The 16,834-nt window shown below is 40.2% G+C and overlaps 1 long non-coding RNA gene across 1 annotated transcript in view; it reads right to left on the bottom strand.

The window, feature by feature from the left end:
* Positions 1 to 1,750: 1,750 nt before the first annotated feature.
* Positions 1,751 to 16,834, bottom strand: part of LOC139794505 (uncharacterized) — a 34,050-nt gene continuing 18,966 nt past the window's right edge. Inside the window, exons 2-3 of the long non-coding RNA XR_011725162.1 lie at positions 4,682 to 4,992; positions 1,751 to 3,729 (exon numbers count right to left, since the gene is read on the bottom strand). This is a non-coding gene — a long non-coding RNA (uncharacterized lncRNA). The remainder of the gene's footprint in view (positions 3,730 to 4,681; positions 4,993 to 16,834) is intronic.

The following is a 16,834-nucleotide window of genomic DNA, read 5'->3' as shown; positions in this document are numbered from 1 at the left end:
GAATACGTCTTAGCAATGGGACTTTAGAGGCAGCACTGGGCGGGGGGGCGCTGACACAAGGGCTTGTGCAATTTGCTTTCTGTTTGCCTGAAACTTTTCCGTTTCTAATTATAAATGAGGGGGTTTTTTATTATCTTTTTTTCCCTAAGGCTGCCTGTGTTTCAGCATTACTGACTGTCACTGCAAGTGAAAGGGTGGTGTTTCTGTCGAGTGGATTTTATTTTTTTAATTTTATTTTCTAAAAATTTTTTCATAGTCAGCAGCATTTCTTTTCTTGCTGTCATGCCCAGCACCATGAACCAACCCCCTTGCCAATGATACCCCCATGCACAGGGCTGCTGGAGGAACACCTCTGCTCCCGCAACAGGGGCTGCAGTTTTTTGCACATACACCCTCAAGCTGTGGCAATATCAGGCCAAATTGTCTTCACCAAAAATATTATTTCCTCTAGGAAAGGAGGTTCTACCACTGATAAAGTAAGAAGAGGTTTGTTTGCTGCCGCGAAGGACAGCTGCTAAAGGAGGCAGCGTTATTTGTCAGCACCTATCTATTAAAAAAAAAAAAAAAAAAATAAAAGCACAAAATAAATTACAAGAACTCCCCCTTTGCTTCCTGTAACTGGTGCGCAGGGGGGGACGCCCACGCTCGGCAAAGCTTTGCTGCCAATCACGCCCTGACACTGCTGAGAAAGGGGGGTATTTTACAAAAAGGGGGATATTTTGCACTGTCACAGCAGCCAGGCTTTGCTCACCCCGCTGTTTCAAGGCTGTTGGAAGCGTAGATTTGGGGCGAACGCGTTACACCTGGCCACCCACCCCGCATCCTTCACAGCTCGTGACAACAGCAATGCCTTCCCCCTTTATTGGTCTTTGCATTCAGGTAATGACTGCCTGGGACACCGAGCACCTTGGGGGATGCTTTAGGCCCTTCGCCCCCTCTCCATTGCTGGTCCCTGTCCTGTCGGTGACACCTCCCACCGTGTCACCCGTGCATCGTTTCATTAGCTGAAAGGATGCAGTTTGGTTCATGTAAATACCTGCAGGCACCGCCTCGCCCCTTGATTTGCTCCCTGAAAGAGCGGGTCCGAATCATCGCCGCCGAGAGAAATTCGTCAGCGGCAAATAAATCTGCCGAATTCGAGACTTTCATTTGTAACCATTGGGCTCCAACGCATAATTTAGCCAAATTATCAGCTGCCTCCATCTTCCCAGGGAACGAGTGCAAACAACGTTTTAGGAGCAGACATCTAAATTTAGTAGGGTTTTGAATAATTGATAGACTGGTGTGACAGAAGATAGAAACTTATGTTTCTAATCATCCTAAAGCATTTCTCCTGCCTCCCCTCCACTACCCCCCTTTTTCCCCCGAAATGAAGTCACTTTGTTTGCAGTTAAATATTCGGAAGATGTCCACTTAACAAGTATAAAATTGTGATAGCATTAAGAGGTTATCCATGGTAATAAAAAGCGGGGAGCATGCCTGGGAATGTGATCTGTAAGGCAGATAATTTTTAAGGATGGGGCTTGTCCTTGCTTTGTCTGGGGAGAGGCACATTAATGATCCCACGAGAGAGGGGAAAAAAAAACCCAACTGACAAAATGTGTGTTTCCAAATGAAGATATTTAAAATGTGTAATGTATTTCGGCGTGTTACTGGAAGCTGCCGTTTGATGTTTTTCCTATAAAGCCTGAATGAAGCCTCCTAGGAGTGGTGGTGTGGCTCCTGCTCCTAGCTGCAGCACAGGAAAAAAAAAAAGAAAAAGGCATTTTCAAGAGCTTTATTATCAGGACTCTGGTAGACTTTTCACACACAAGCGTAGTCGTCCTCTCTCTATTTTCTCCCTCTGTTTCTAAATGTAGCTCCAGTGTCCAGACAACCCACACCTTTAAATTTCAAGCCCATTTGGAATGTAAACTTTTAGCAAATAAGCGATGGCTCATGGAGCTGGATCAGCCGTGGTGACTGGCAGCAAATTCCTTTTTCTCCCTCCCTCCCCTCGGCGTAAGGGGTTTGAAATACCCATCAGTGTCAAAAGAAACTGTGCAGATTGCTGCTGCTCTAAATAAGGCAGAGCAATGTTCAGAAAAAAAAAAAACAAAACTCTCCTCCCCCCCAAAAAAAACATCTCTTGATGGATTAAAATGACATTTCTGTACCATGTCAGTATGGATGACAAAGCATCGTATTTTGCATCATTTCAAAAAGATATTCTTCGAACTAATTTGGCATATAAACAAGCAGTGGGCTTTTGTTTGAAACATTTAAGATCAAAAGTTAAGGGAAGAACGATTAATATTGCCTATTAAAATCCCCTGTTATTATTAGAGATACATTTTGTGGTTACTGACTATAAATAAGAGCAAAGAAACAGAGCCGCGGTTTCTCACCATGGCAAGTATAAAAAGGCAATTTCCAGATTTTTCTTTATTTTTTTTTTCCCCTCCAAGTTGCTTTTAGATGTGTTTGCTGAATAAACGGGATTAACTGTATTTAAAACAAGAGATAAAGAACAGTTTTTTATTACACTGAGCAGTCTGCAGGGTTTCCGTGCTCCTCCGAATGCACTTCATGCCTGGAACGAGATATTCTTCTTTTACCTTTTTTTAATGATACTGCCTAGAATAAGCAAAATATCCTTCCAGTAATACAAACACAGAATCAATAGGGAATGGTTAAAAAAAGGCTTTTTTACCATATCTGTTTCTTGCCAAATGCTGGAGTGATTTTTTTTTTTTAATAATTTTTTTTTTTTTTTTTTTCCTGTTTGCAGCAGGGTGAGAAGCCAGGGAGGGAAGTATTCATTTCGCTGAAGGAGCTTTCCCCTTTCCTTTGGCTGCAAAAAAACTCACCGAGTGCTGTTAATACAAAACTAATGGCAAGAGTGCAATTCAAAGAGCCAGCCTGCTATCAGCTGAATTTCAATGGAGGCACTCTCAAAAAATAGGTACAAAGAAAAGAATTTAGACAAATTTGCCTCTTAACCTTTAAAGATTTCCTGCCTCTTCCAGTATGTCCTTTATTACATTAATTTTTTATTTAAATTACACCATTAACTGGATATGAATTTATCAAGAATACATATATTGATTTATAAAACAGTATCATTAATTATTATAATAGCTAGATGTAGCTGATATTACAAAGCCATTTAAAGGTTTTTAATATAACTTGGACATACATAGATAGATAGACATTATGGACAAGACTACAATTTAAACTGGCTACCAGCAGTTAATGAAATCCTTGATTTATCTTCTCATTTAGAGATTGATTATATTGTTGCTTTGTAAAACTATTTATTTTATGCCATTTTTCAAAGGATGCCTCAATAATAGAAAAAGATAAATAAAATATCCAGTCAAGTCTCAAGGCATATTTTGGTTTATACTTTCTTTTTTAATGCTGCTGCTGCTAATTTATTACAAGTTTTGAGACTTGTCACCTTCAAGAGGAATTGCCTTTCTTGATAGTTGTTCTGTTTGCAAATGCACAATTTCATATATTTGGATTTAAAAGAAAAGGGAAAAAAAAAAAAAAAAAAAAAAAAGGAAGAAAACCAAAAGAGGCTGTCCCCAACAACGTGTTTATTTCCTAAACCAAAACCCAACAAAATGCCTTTCTGGCATAGATTTTTCAGGCATATTTTTTCTTTAAGCTGTGGAAAAATGGGACTTACCCTAGTGCTGTAAAGCAGTCAGTCATGGAGAACATTTTGATTTAAAATGCAATCTGAAGAGAAGGAAAAAAAAAAAAAAAAAAAAAAAAGGAAAAAAAGGAGGAATGATATAAACAAACAGCACACTTCTTTCAAGTTACTCTTAAAATGTTTCTAGCTTAACTAATACATTGAAAGTTTAAATCTTTACACATTGTTCTTGAGGGGCTATGTCTCTTGACTCTTTATTTATATCACTGATTCTTGTCTGGCAACATATGTTACCGATTTATTATAGTATTTTTTTACTGTTAGCCAGACAAATGTAAGGGCTAGCTGAGGAGGGGTAGTTGCATCTGATGAGTTTAACAATTGCAGGGCATCCTTTAGGGGTAGCCAATGGGCTCTTTTGAAGCTATAATACTCACCATTAACCATTTTCGTGCTGACATATTTTTATTGTCGAAGTTGGGGCTTTCCCTGTTGTCAGCCTCTTTTGTTTTCTATGGCAAAGCAAATGTAACAGGGTGGCTGAGAGCCATTCAACCAGCAAAGGCTTTCAGAGGCACCTTAAACTGCCCTCTTATAGCTTGGCAGATAAAACCACATAGTGTGTCCCCCTCAAGCTGAAAAAAAAAAAAAAAAAAAAAAAAAAAAAAGAGGCGAGCGGAAAATAATTCTTAGAAAATACAATTCTATAATTCTTTAAAAATGAAAAAAAAAAAAAATGCCAAGCACAGGATATCAGGTTCCTCAGTGCCATTACTGACACCAAAAGGCAACAGAGAGGAAGACTTTTTCCATCAAAGTAAAGCCCCCTAGATTCTTATTTTAAATGGATGCACCAACACTGGATGAAGAAGCTGTGAGGACAGATGAAGGTTGTTTTTTACACGTGGCATCTTGAGGTGACTGATTCTGGAGTAAGAACTTGAACTCTCCCCACCTTTTGCTTCGTACTCATCTTCTGCCCCATGTCCTTGTTCAAAGCCCAAGAAGTTCCTACAGCTCCACTGGAAACCAGACCTCTGTTTGCTGTTTCACTGCTGGAGCTTTTGGAAGCCAGCAGGTTCCTACAAGCTGTGCCGACGTAATTCTGAATATAACGTCAAAAATCACAATTTCCAAACTTTCAGTGCTAGATCACACCTTTACATCTACCAGCATGTCCTGCTGTAGGTGAGATGTCCATCATGGGATGCTCAAGAGCCCTTCTCATCCAGGATCACCAAAGCAGACTCCAGGGTATGCTCCAAATTTCCTGCTGTTGAGAAATCTATCAGATCTTCGGGACAGAAGATAGCTCTGAAAAGTTGCTTTTCATTTCCCTTGCATAGCTGGGGAAGAGACAGTGTAAGAGGTTCAGAGCAGTGATATTCTGGGGAAAAAAGATACAGTGAGCCATCATGTATTGGGTGGAATACATGGTGTTTTGGGGTAAAATAAATATGAGAATTGAAATTAAACTCACCAGCTCCCTTGAAATGGAAGGTTGAGTTGATACATCAAGGCATGTTTCCCAGTAGCACCCATGTGTCCTTGAAAATACTGTGCAAAACAGTATTTTGGGAGAAGAGAGAAAGAAAAGTGCTTGTGAGTTTGTTTTGGTTTTCCTGGTTTTGTTGTTGTTTTTCTGACTTCACTGTTTAGTTTGTCCTGGTATAATTTGTTTGCTTTTTAAATCTAAAGAATGGCCAGACATTCCCTCTACTTGTCAAAAAGGTTAATGAGAAGAAACTCAGCTTCCCATAGTAGGTCTGGATTCAGCAGTGTGCAAAAAAACTTGCATGGAAATGAAGATTTTTCTTTCACTTTTCTATCACATGAAACTAGCCTAACTTTTATTTATATTGTTTTACTTTTTCAAATTACATTTTAATTGGACTTTGGCTGACCTCCTGCAATGATTTGCAATCCAAAGTGAGCCTTTGGAAGCAAATCTCACCATCGTAAGAGCCAAAGGATTGGGCACACCAGGACTCCTATAACTGAGGGTGTGATGCCCTGACTTTTCCCACTTCTGAAAGGTTTTATTTAGGCAGGAGTCATCCCTGTTCTAGGTAAGTATCAGATGTTCAGAATTGTTATCAAAGTTTGAAGGTGTGGATAATTTTTTAGAAAATTGTAATTTTCTACTGTATGGACATTGCTGACATCTTCATAATGAAGCTTTTAACCTCCCATAAATGTGTTTATTCCCGAAAAAACTTTTTTTTTTTTTTTTTTTTTTTTTTTTCCTAGCAAGGGGGAGGAACAGGGACCATGTCTTTGTCTCTCAATCACTCTCTTTCTGTTTTGTCCATCACCTTGGTTTCTTTCCCCTGTTTTTGACCTGCACTTTTTTTTGGATCAGACACTGGCAGGTTGAGAGGTAATAAGAACCAGATGGACATAGTGCAGAAATTGCCCAAATGGGTACGAGAATGTGGGGAGCTGTCAGGCATGGAGAGAAGCTGGAATTTTTCAGCAATAAAATGGGATTTATCGCCACTCTACCACAGTCATTGCCGAAAACCGTTTACCTTGACAGAAACCCCATTCCAATAGGCCACGCCGATGCAGATTTTTTTTTCTTTTTTTTTTTTTTCCCAAAGAGTGATGATTGGTATTTGTTCTAAGGCTCAAATGGCCTGCACTAAAGGTGAAGCATTAGGCCAAAGTCCTGTATTCCCTACTGAGGCAAATGAACCTGCTAAAATAAGTTCCTTCCACAATAGCTGTGTAATTGAAACCAGAAAGTGAGAGAATTTGATAAATTGCTTGACCCTGAAGGAATGTTAAGGTCATAAATTTTCATTGCTTTTTTTTTTCTTTTTCTCTTTTTTTAAAAAAAAAAAAGAAAAAAAACATCTCTTTTTTTAATATTTATATTGATTATGTTTACTGTTTGTCTCTGAATTCCAGCTAGCTTCAAGATCATTAGCCATTACTTTTCCATCCTCTCCCGATAGGCAACTCTTACAAGGTTTAGAGCATTCCTACCTAAACCTTCCTAGGAGGGCTGAAGGACACAAAATATTCACAAATGGCAGCACTTACGTACTACTGCTAAAGAATCCACCACATAAAGCACTAACAGCCCAAAATGGGGAGTTTAGCAAGTGCAGTTGCTTTAGAAAGATGAAACAATTTTAGAAAAGAAATAAAAAAATAATCCGACAGAATTGTACTTGAAGAATGATGGAGTAAAAAAAAGTCTGCAAATCATATACAGGGAGCCAAACGTTTATCACTATTCTTATCTTTTTTTTTTTTATTTCCTCTCCTTACTTAGAAGTGGCATTATCTTTTACTTAGAAAAGGATAATCAGTATTGTATTGAATAATAAGTGCAGCTGTCCATTCAAGCTCAAAAGCCACAAACAAACCTCAAACCTTGTGTTATCTTATCATGGAAATGTGTGCCTCGAGAATAAATAAAATAAAATAAAATATTTTTTTAAATTAATTTTAAAAACCATTAAATTTAAAAAATAAAAAATTAAAATAAATTAAATAACAATTAGGAGAATAACCAGCAAGTAAAACATGCAGCCATGCTCCCCTCTCGGTGCATGCAACCATCGATAAATACAGCCATGCTAAAATAACAGATTAAGAAGAAACAGAGGGGGAAATGTAAAAGTATTTTAAGCATTCTTAATGGCTATTTTTTCCTGAACTATCAAAGTGTACTTCTTTAACTGTAGCAGCTTCTGTTTCACGACGGCTTGAAATTAGCTATCATATAGTAAGTGCTTTTTACAACCTCACTGCTCCCCCCACACTTTGAATATAACATTTCAGAGGCAAAAGTCTCGTTGTTGAACTTCAGTAAGGTGTTACACTTTACATAGCCATACATACTTAACCCAACATGAAGCGAGTTAAATAATCATTAGCACAGTAACCCATTGCTATCAAAAACTTATTGGTCCTCTAAATTTTAAATTAATGGCCTGTCTCCCTTGTTCTGAGTGTGCATATGTGAGCATATGTGGTTTTCAGCCACTTCAGTGCAAAGTCAGAGATGTTTTATCAGCACGTACTGGATGATTTGCATTATTGATGTTTCAATTTAAAGGAAAAAAAAAAAAAAAAAAAAAAAGCATAAGGAAAAATAGTTCCTGCTGAGTTGTTTCATCCCTAGACCTTCGATTATTAAGTAACTCTTCTGAGTGTGAATAAACAGACAATATTTGACAAACTGACTAGGAAACACACTCTGCTCCTCTCTAGCCAAGTTGTTCTAGCTCAAATAAATTTCCTTTAGAAAGTGTGAAAAAGAGAAGCTAAAGAAAAAAGAACTGAAATTATACCCCTTTAAAATACTAGCAAAAAACCTCAATAATTTATACTCACTTTTCCTTTTTTTGAGACGGTAAATAAAACCATGGTGTGGGGTTTTTTGTTATTGATTTTTTTTTTTTTTTTTTTATAGGACTTTTTGCCTCCATAAACTTTCTGGCCTGAATCCCTTCTTTTCTTTTTATTTCTTTGTGTCCCAAAGTAGTTGCTAGTCATTTTAAGACAGTTACTTATCGAGAGAATGAAGGAGTATCAGTTGAGTTTCAATTAGAGAAGGAAAAAAGATAAAGACTTGGAACACAGCTGAAAAATGCAAAGTGACATATTAGGATGAGAATTTTCATCTGTTGCTGTATAAATATTTTAATAAAAGTTCTAAAATAATGTGTCTGCCTCCCGCTCTATAAAAGAGAGGAGATTATGAAGTGCAAATGATGCAGCTTGAATGTATAAACCCAACTGGGATTTTTCACCATTAAAGAGCCTCATCATACCTCTTCTCCAGAACTTGGTTTTAGAGCCATTTCAGGGCCCAAAAAGTATAAATCTCATGAGTATAAATAAAAGATGACCAGCGAGTGGCTTCAATCACTGATATTTTTTGCAAACTAACGTTCAGCTGATGTAACTCGATTTTGTTTTGCATCACATTAGTGTCACAGAAGCAATGACTGGCCTTTATTCACCAACCCCTTGAGTCAGCACTTTGAGACATCTCTCAAATTAGGTCATACTGCAAATTTGCCACTGATACAAAGGTTGATTAAGAGACCTCCACAATTTTAAAAGGGATGTCGTGCGAGGAGAATTAAGGTCTGGATGATAGTTCCAGGAAATGCAAGGCCCTGTAACTACATGGAAATAATGTATGGGCTCGATGGGGAAAGAATATATTTCCTCAGAGCACTTGAAGTAATACTCACTTACAATTTAACCAAGTCCTTCCCCCCTTGTTATGGAAGAAATCATACGATGGGTCTTGAAAACAAGCCATGAATTACAGCACTAAGACAGCAAGATGATCCTCATTCTCTTCTCAACAAAAGTCAGTCCTCTCCTCTCTGTCCCTTTGTTCTTCTCAAAAAAGATCAATTCGTCCTCCCACTTCCAGAGCTTCTCACCTCCTGCTTTTCCCCCATAAAAAAGGACCCTCTGTCACAATGGGACCCTTCACCCACCATGTAGCAACTCCAAGGCAAAATTGAGTTACCATGTAAACCTCCCTGGAAGAACTCGAGGGGATGATCAGACGTGACCACCACCCACAGTGGCCAGGGGCAGGCTTGCAAACAAGCTCAAGCCTGATTTAGGCATCTTAATGAAGTGGTCAAATTTTATTTATCCCCCTAAATCACCGAAAGGCCAGGAGGTCCTCTAGCTCCGGGGCCTGAGCAAGCAGGGGTAAAGATCTCAAAGGGACCTGTCAGCTGCCAAGCATTTCTGGAAATCTGGCCACTTCATTTTTGATGGGTAAGTGGGAAGCAAAATGAAGGGAAAGCTGTTGTTTGTTGGGAAGTTCAACCCAAACCTCACATTTTTGTGGCATTTGGGGATTTTTTTTATTTTTCAGACTTTCTTTACAGGGAGCAGGGACTCATAAGAAGCTGAGTTCCTCTTAATTGGATGTAAGTGGGTGAAAGTCAACTGCCAGCTTCATTTTGGTGTAACTCTTTGGCTCACTTGATGAGGCAAGAAGCTGGTATTACCCTTGAGCCTGCCTAATGCATCGATGCTCAGAATGGGGGAAAAAAAAGGAAGGATTTTGGCTGCAGCTTTGCTGAAAGCATCATTTAACTCTCCTGCCAGTGGAACTAGAGTCCCCCAAGTTGTCTTTCCTATGCTCAGGAATATTACTGTGATTTAAGGGTATAGCAGCAGCGAAATAAAACATAAACAATTTAAAACCTGAGCCCAAAGAGAGATTTCTAGCAGTATCAATAGCCATGAAAGTCAGGAAAATGTTTCACATTCCCTTTCGTATTTCCATTCGTTTCTCTGCAGCCGAGACCCTGAGCTTGCATTTCTACCATGGGCAGCTGACTTTATTTCATGTTTTTGATGTTATGATCACCCGCAGACCTTTCCCTTCTCCATATGTTTCTGGATTCAGTCACTTCACCCACAGCTCTCCCTGACAGTCCAGCACCTCAAATCCCTCCGCGTGGCAAAGTCTATTTTATTCCCAGTCACTTTCAATTTGCCTCCTGTGTTTCTCTGAAGGGTTTAGTCAAATGTGATTTTGAGGACCAAAAGCAAAGGAGGGGGAACGCAGCAGGCCACAAATGAGAAGGTGGCCTGTGCCACTGGTAGAAGTCACTGAAAATGAGAGTTTGGAAGAAAACCAAAATAGGACCGTGAGCTTGATTTTAATATTTCAAGCTATGCTCGCACTTTAGTTCCCTTAACCCTGTACTACCATGAAGGAGAAAACTTGCTATGAAATCCTAAAACCATAGATAGCAAATGAGATTTAAAGATGGGAACAACAGCAACAAAAGGTGTATGCCTATCACATCAGCCCAAATCCTTCTCCAGAGTTGATTCGGTAGCATTTCCCCAACCTCCTGCCCTCCAGAGCTCAGCAGGAGCTGCAGAGAGGTAGCTGCTGCTGCTCCTGGTACTCCTGCCCATCTCCAGCATCCATGAATCAGGCAAGAAAGGAAATGAACTCATGCCAGAGTGACTTAAATCAATTGTGGGAAAACAAATTGGGGGTTCCTTTAAAAAAATAATAAAATAATAATAATTTAAAAATCCTAGTGCCTTCTGAGTCTTTGCGGGGACACTGAGAACATGCTTCCAAGCTCTTTTGTTCTGCCCTAAGGGATGGAAAGCTGCTCTTAATACAAGAAAACAAAGCCCTCCACTGCCACTACCAACAACAAAAAAGCTGAAACGCTTATGAACACTTTGCTCCAGGCACTGTGGCAGTAAGGAAAAATCATTGCAACCATCACAAGACTTGGCAACACCAGGGCCATGCCAGCAGAGCACTCTTCTTCCCCATTACAGTAAATCACAGGCTGAGCCCAGTTTGTTGCAAAACATCCAATTGTGGCTCCTTGAATACAATAAATAAAACCACCATCCCTTGGTGCACTTGTCTAGCATTTGTGGAAGCAAGGGAAATTCACACTTCAGCCCAGGGTCAGGACAGAGGCAGCTGATGCCTCAGTGTAGTTCAGTGGGGACAATTCAAAAAAAGGAGCTGGAAATAAATATGGGGCTTTCTATATCTCCACCTCCATTTGCACAATTGCTCTGGCTGAGACAACCATTTTATTTATTTTAAGCACTGCAGCATCAAGTATTTTGAGAGACTGGGCTTGGGCTTTGAAGTTGTTTTTTTTTTTTATAGCAATGTCCAACACTTGGACTAAAGCTGTTCTCTTACAGACAAAGCAAAGACGAAGTGGTCCCCGGGTTGGGATGATGCTGATGCCAGTCTCAGGGACAGCACTCACCTTAAGCCACAGAACCAAGAGCCCATATTACAATTACCAGTCCTTGAATGTGTGTCCCCAGTTTCTGCAAACTATCAGCCTCATTCCAGGAAAACCCACGTGGACATTAATGGAAACATGACACAACTAGGGACCAAAACTGCACGGGTTTAGATCAGCCCATGTACATATTTCATAGGATTGCTTCTGCACCACCATTGCTTTGCTTTTTTTGTCTGCCACGCAGAGATTCAGCAGACGGGCAGCATGACGGAGCCAGGGGCAAAACAACTCTAAGTAAGACCAGTTCTGAAACCTGCCAAGTAATCCTTGGATTCAGCAGGCATTATACCACGGGGCTCATTCCTTACAAGGCATGGCCAAATTGTATTCCATAATAAGTGATTTGAAGCCCTCTTCTTGCTTAGAGACACTCTCCTTTTGTGCATACCAGATCAGCTGAATATTTATAGAAAAGGTTGGAGGTCAGATGGCTTCATTCGCCACTCAGGCCCCCTTGGCCAGCTGGTGGGTACCACCTCTCCCCTCCATGCCAGGAGCTCAGCATCCTCTGAGCACCAGCTGCTTTTTGGGGACACCAATGGTGAGAGACCCACAGCAATCCAAGTCTGTCTGACCCTCAGAGTCAATGAGCTGAAATTAAAATGGGCCCTCACATGGTGATATTTATGCAGAGGTTTACTTTGCAGAGGATAAAACCCCATATTTTAAATAATTTTCTTCTTCTCCATCTCTTTTCTCCTCCCCATCATCATCACAAGTTAAAGTCCTCTTTGATATGGTTGCTCCCACCAAGCTACATGGGTTGGAACTGTGAGTACAAATCTATATGATAGATACTACATCTTCACCAATAGGTCTTGCTTGGTAATAAGCTTAAACTTCATATAAGATGAGGAAGAGCCAAGTGGTTAGAGGCAGCCAGTTTACTCCACCAGCTCCACTGAGCAGATGAGAAAAAGCACCTAATTAGTTAAATTTATTAACACGCTGTGGAGGTTTTTTGTTGGTTTTTTTTTTTTCTTCTTCTTCACAGAAGATACAGCTACACTATAGAGGTGAAACATGACTTCTGATGATCAAGCAAGCAGTGATTAAATAAGGTTAATCCTCATTTTATATGCTAATAGCATATTTATAATCTCAACTGCATATCCAATTTAGCTATTTTATTTTCTGTTGTTAAGAAAGTATTTCTTATTAACAAAAGAGAATACCCCTACGTTCACTGCAGATGCTATTTTAATTGGGCTCAAGTGCATTGTGTGTAATTAGTCCACTTCTCTAATATTTCATCTATAATTACACCATGAACAATGTGCTTAAATTTCAGATGGGCTGCCACTTTGATTTTTTTTAATAATAATACTGCTAATTAATTGGTGACCCTTCTCATGGACAAACAATTTGCATTGTAGCCCAGCCCCAGGGTTCCCAAAGGACCATCTTTTCAGAAGTTTGAACACCTTGTTCTGACACACTGCCTCTGATCCAATAAAAATGAAAGCACCCACACCACCTGCCTGGCTTCACCAGGACCACCATTACAAACCTCTTTCCAAGGCACTGCAGGGCAGGCATGACTCCAGTAGCAATTTTAGGCAGTACCAGCTGTTGAGAATGACCAAAGAGAAGGAAACAGCTGAGTGTTGTTTCATCTCATCCACCTAATAAATTGTCCCCTATGGTTTTAGAGAGGAGAGTGATGTGGCAGGGAGTGGAGGGCTCCCATTCTCCATTAGTGGTGCGGCTCCCTAAGAGGAGAGAATGAAACAGCATCAAACACAGTGCAGGCAGATGTGCTGTGATACAATCATCAGGACTGAAAGGTCAGCTCTAAAATACATCCTCCTGAAAATGTCAGGACAAGGTGCTGGAGATCAAGATGAGTTCTCTGGGAGGAAGGCAGCATAATGGGCAAGAAAGCACATGGGGCAAATGTTTTCCCTTCTGCAAAACACCTACATTAATATCACTAGCTGCACACTCTGCTACAAGATCAAATGGAAAGCTGAGGATACAGCACTAGGACACGGTGGTGGCCTAAAAGAAGAAGAACCTTCCCTCTTTTGTACTTTCACCTCTCCCAGATAGCAGCAAACCAGTGAGCAACAAACACATGTATATGTATTTTGATATATACGTACAAAATCACAGCTGGTCGCATTGATCATGAGGAATCCTTGCCTCATACTTCTCAGACAACCATGTTGTAAACCTTGCTTTGTGGCTTTGCTCATAATTTCCTTCTGGAAGTTCAGCTCCTACTAAAGTAGCCTCAGTCCAGCTCAGTATAGAAACTGCAGTGACCCTGAAGTTGCTTGCCCCACTGCTGCCCCCACTGCCCATGTCCATCCTTGACTAGCCCATCACAGGGCTTGCAGTCAAAGGGGCCTCATGACTGCCACTGTTTAAGGATTTATGATAACCACACAGAAAGGAGAGTCCCAGAAAGAAACAGAAGACACCCAAGATTAGCCTTCCTACCTCCATCTCTCTATGATAAACCATCTCAATTTAAGGAGGAAAAAAAAACCCACTGAACCACACAGAAGACCAAAAGAATAGATACCTCTGACATCTTTCCATGGATCCCATCCCAGAAATTAAGCCTTTTCAGAGGCAGCAGGGTATACAGATGAGCTGGCAGAAAAAGAGCAGTGCCTTTACCACTACAAAAGCCTTTGGACACTTTAATGAAGGTGGGCCAATATTTCCTGAAGAAGACAGGAGCAAGGAAGAGACACAGCCATACTCCCTGAAGCTGGAGATCATGGGAACCACACTGCAGATGTGCCACCATCCCCTCCTTCCCAAAGCAGCCCTCTGAAGAGCCAGCACTTCAGTTTCAGCCTTTTCTTTTCCCTGGGCAATGTTAAATCCCAGCTATTATTTGGGGAAGGGTGATTTTTTTTTTTTTTCCTTTCTAAAAAATAAAAAGCATGACCTCTTCCCATCTGCTAGGGAAAGCCAAATTGCTACCAATCTGGCTCTGAACTGAACTAGCTCCTTCTGCCCAGAAGTTTATTTTTCAAAACAAGTGTGCCTGCAAAACACTGTTTATTTAAAACACAGTATAAATGCCTTTAACCCAACATGCACAGGGAACAGCACCCGGAGGTCTCCTGCTTAGTGCTTGAGAGCTATTAAGTAAATCAGGGGAAAATTCCTCAGGAAATGATAGGGTTAGGCCTGATGGGCATCCTCCTGTGATTAAATGCAACTTAATGAGGTCATGGGTGACAGATTTGGGTGCAGAACTGTTAAAACAGTGTGCAACAACAAACAAAAAAATTTAAAATATAGACATTCATAGCACACAGGGGATGGGAATCAAGGCTGGCTGTGTTACCCCATGGTGCAAAAACACCCCAAAAAGGGTGGCCTTTGTCATGAGAAGTACACACTCAAACAAGAAGGCAAGAGGTGATGGGGAACTTTGACTAAACAGATGGGCATTGAGGGAGCAACAAGCTCACCTTGGCCAAGCTGGAAAAGATGGTCGCAAAGAAATAAACCATTTCCCCATTTGGGGATTTATTTTTTTTTTTAGTTCAGAAAGCAACAGAAAAACAATGATGATATGGTTTCAGAGACCAGAAGGGACTGGGGGGGAAAAACAACAACAAAAAAAAAAAAACCCCAAACATTATATTCCATATATCCCAGCACAAGCAAGATTTTCACATCCTTCACTTTACAACCTGTGTCACTGAGCAAATGTTAGCAGGGCTCTTAGCTAGGAGTGGTCTGGATAGTGTAATGAGTCAAGGATGGTCCAGCATCACTTTGATTTGCTAGAGGTTGGAGAGCAGGATTTAGGTCACAACGCTTTAATTCCTCCTCACCCCCCATACATCTCTAATAGAAAATGGTTGACTTGACTGAAGGAACTAAATTCTACTGTCATGCTGCTGGGGTGCAGGATAATTACATTGGCTTCAACCAAGCACTTTGGTTTTGCTGATACGACTGTCAAGGACAGGAGAGGATTTTTGGTACCTTGCAGCCCCTGGAACACTTGCCCAAGTAAACCTTCAGCATTCATGCAGGAGGTTCTTCTCACACCTCCCATGACTGAATCACCAGGGAATGAGGGTCCTGGCTGGCATCCCACCAGCAACAGGGCAGCTTTGTGGAATGATGGAAGGGAATTTTTGCCTTTGTCAGCCTTAATTCTTGGCCAAAAAAGGCTTTCTGTTGTGCTCTGTTGACCAAAAGCAACCCACTGTTTCTTCCCAAACAGTGAACGTATGCCTACAAGTTTTTATGCATGGTCAACAATGATGCAATACATCCTCCCAGCTGACAGCAGCCCCCCTTCTCTATTTATTGTGCTATAGTATTAGTCATACAATTCACCTGGTAGAGTTACTTGCCTTCACTCGTGAAGAATGAGGATTTTACCAGTTGACTATTTAGGAAAAAAAACTAGAACCCATATTAGTAGGAAAGGGAAAGGCCAAAGGGAAATTATTGCTATTTTAGACAGCAGCATAAATTTTCTTCCTATTTTTAACCTAGCTTTTAATTTAATAAGTTTTATGACCCTTATATTAAGTACATATGTTTTACAAGACATTGTGTCCCTTGAGTCACCCTGAATTTGCTCTACTATAGCTGAGTTAAATGAATGAATACTGTGTTTCTGATTTCAGCTCACCCTTTATTTGATCCTTATATAGTCAATAAACCTTCATAGAAGCACGCAGCAACTAAATTAAGCAGTGTGCCAAAGCTGTGTTTGGGAACTCTCTGTTAGTCTTTAAAAGGGAATTAGTAAATTGCTATTCACTTATTTGGAACTTACTACACCATTGCCAGGTTCCCCATGCTGTTTACAAGGAATAAACAGCGATACCAATTTAATTTTTCATACAATAATTTAAAGTGTGTGTGTGTGTGTGTCAAGCTTTAATTTGAGCCTCACAGCCCCCAAAACTTCACTATTTATTGTCTGTTGCTATCTGGAAACTTTGAAGGGCAAAAAACATTTAATCAGCCCCATGCAGGTTATGGACTACTCCCAAACAAATGCAGTCTCAGAAAATGGGAGACCTTTTCAGAATACAAACATTTAAACAAAGGCCAACCCTGCTTTCCCAATATAAGTAAACCTTTCAGTGAAACTGGGGCATAAGGAGTTAGAAGGGGAATGCGGAACCATGCCAAAAAAATTCATGCCTGCTACAGATGGACACAAACACATCGGAAGATCAGTCTTATTACCTAGAATACATCCCTTTACAAAACTAAGACCTCCCTGATACTCAGAGCCTGCAGAGAAAACAAGCATGCACAGAGAGAATGCTTGTTTGGGTGCATTTACACTGTTTATTTAAGTAATACTCCAGGGCAGCTTTTCACAAAAGGTTTGTAAGGGTGGCAAAACACAAAGATTAGAAAGGGAGAGTTGATATTTGGTCCC

Source organism: Heliangelus exortis, chromosome 3, assembly GCF_036169615.1.
Source record: "Heliangelus exortis chromosome 3, bHelExo1.hap1, whole genome shotgun sequence".
NCBI lineage: Eukaryota > Metazoa > Chordata > Aves > Apodiformes > Trochilidae > Heliangelus > Heliangelus exortis.
Note: the sequence above shows the minus strand (reverse complement) of the source record. Positions and strands in the feature narration are given on the sequence as shown.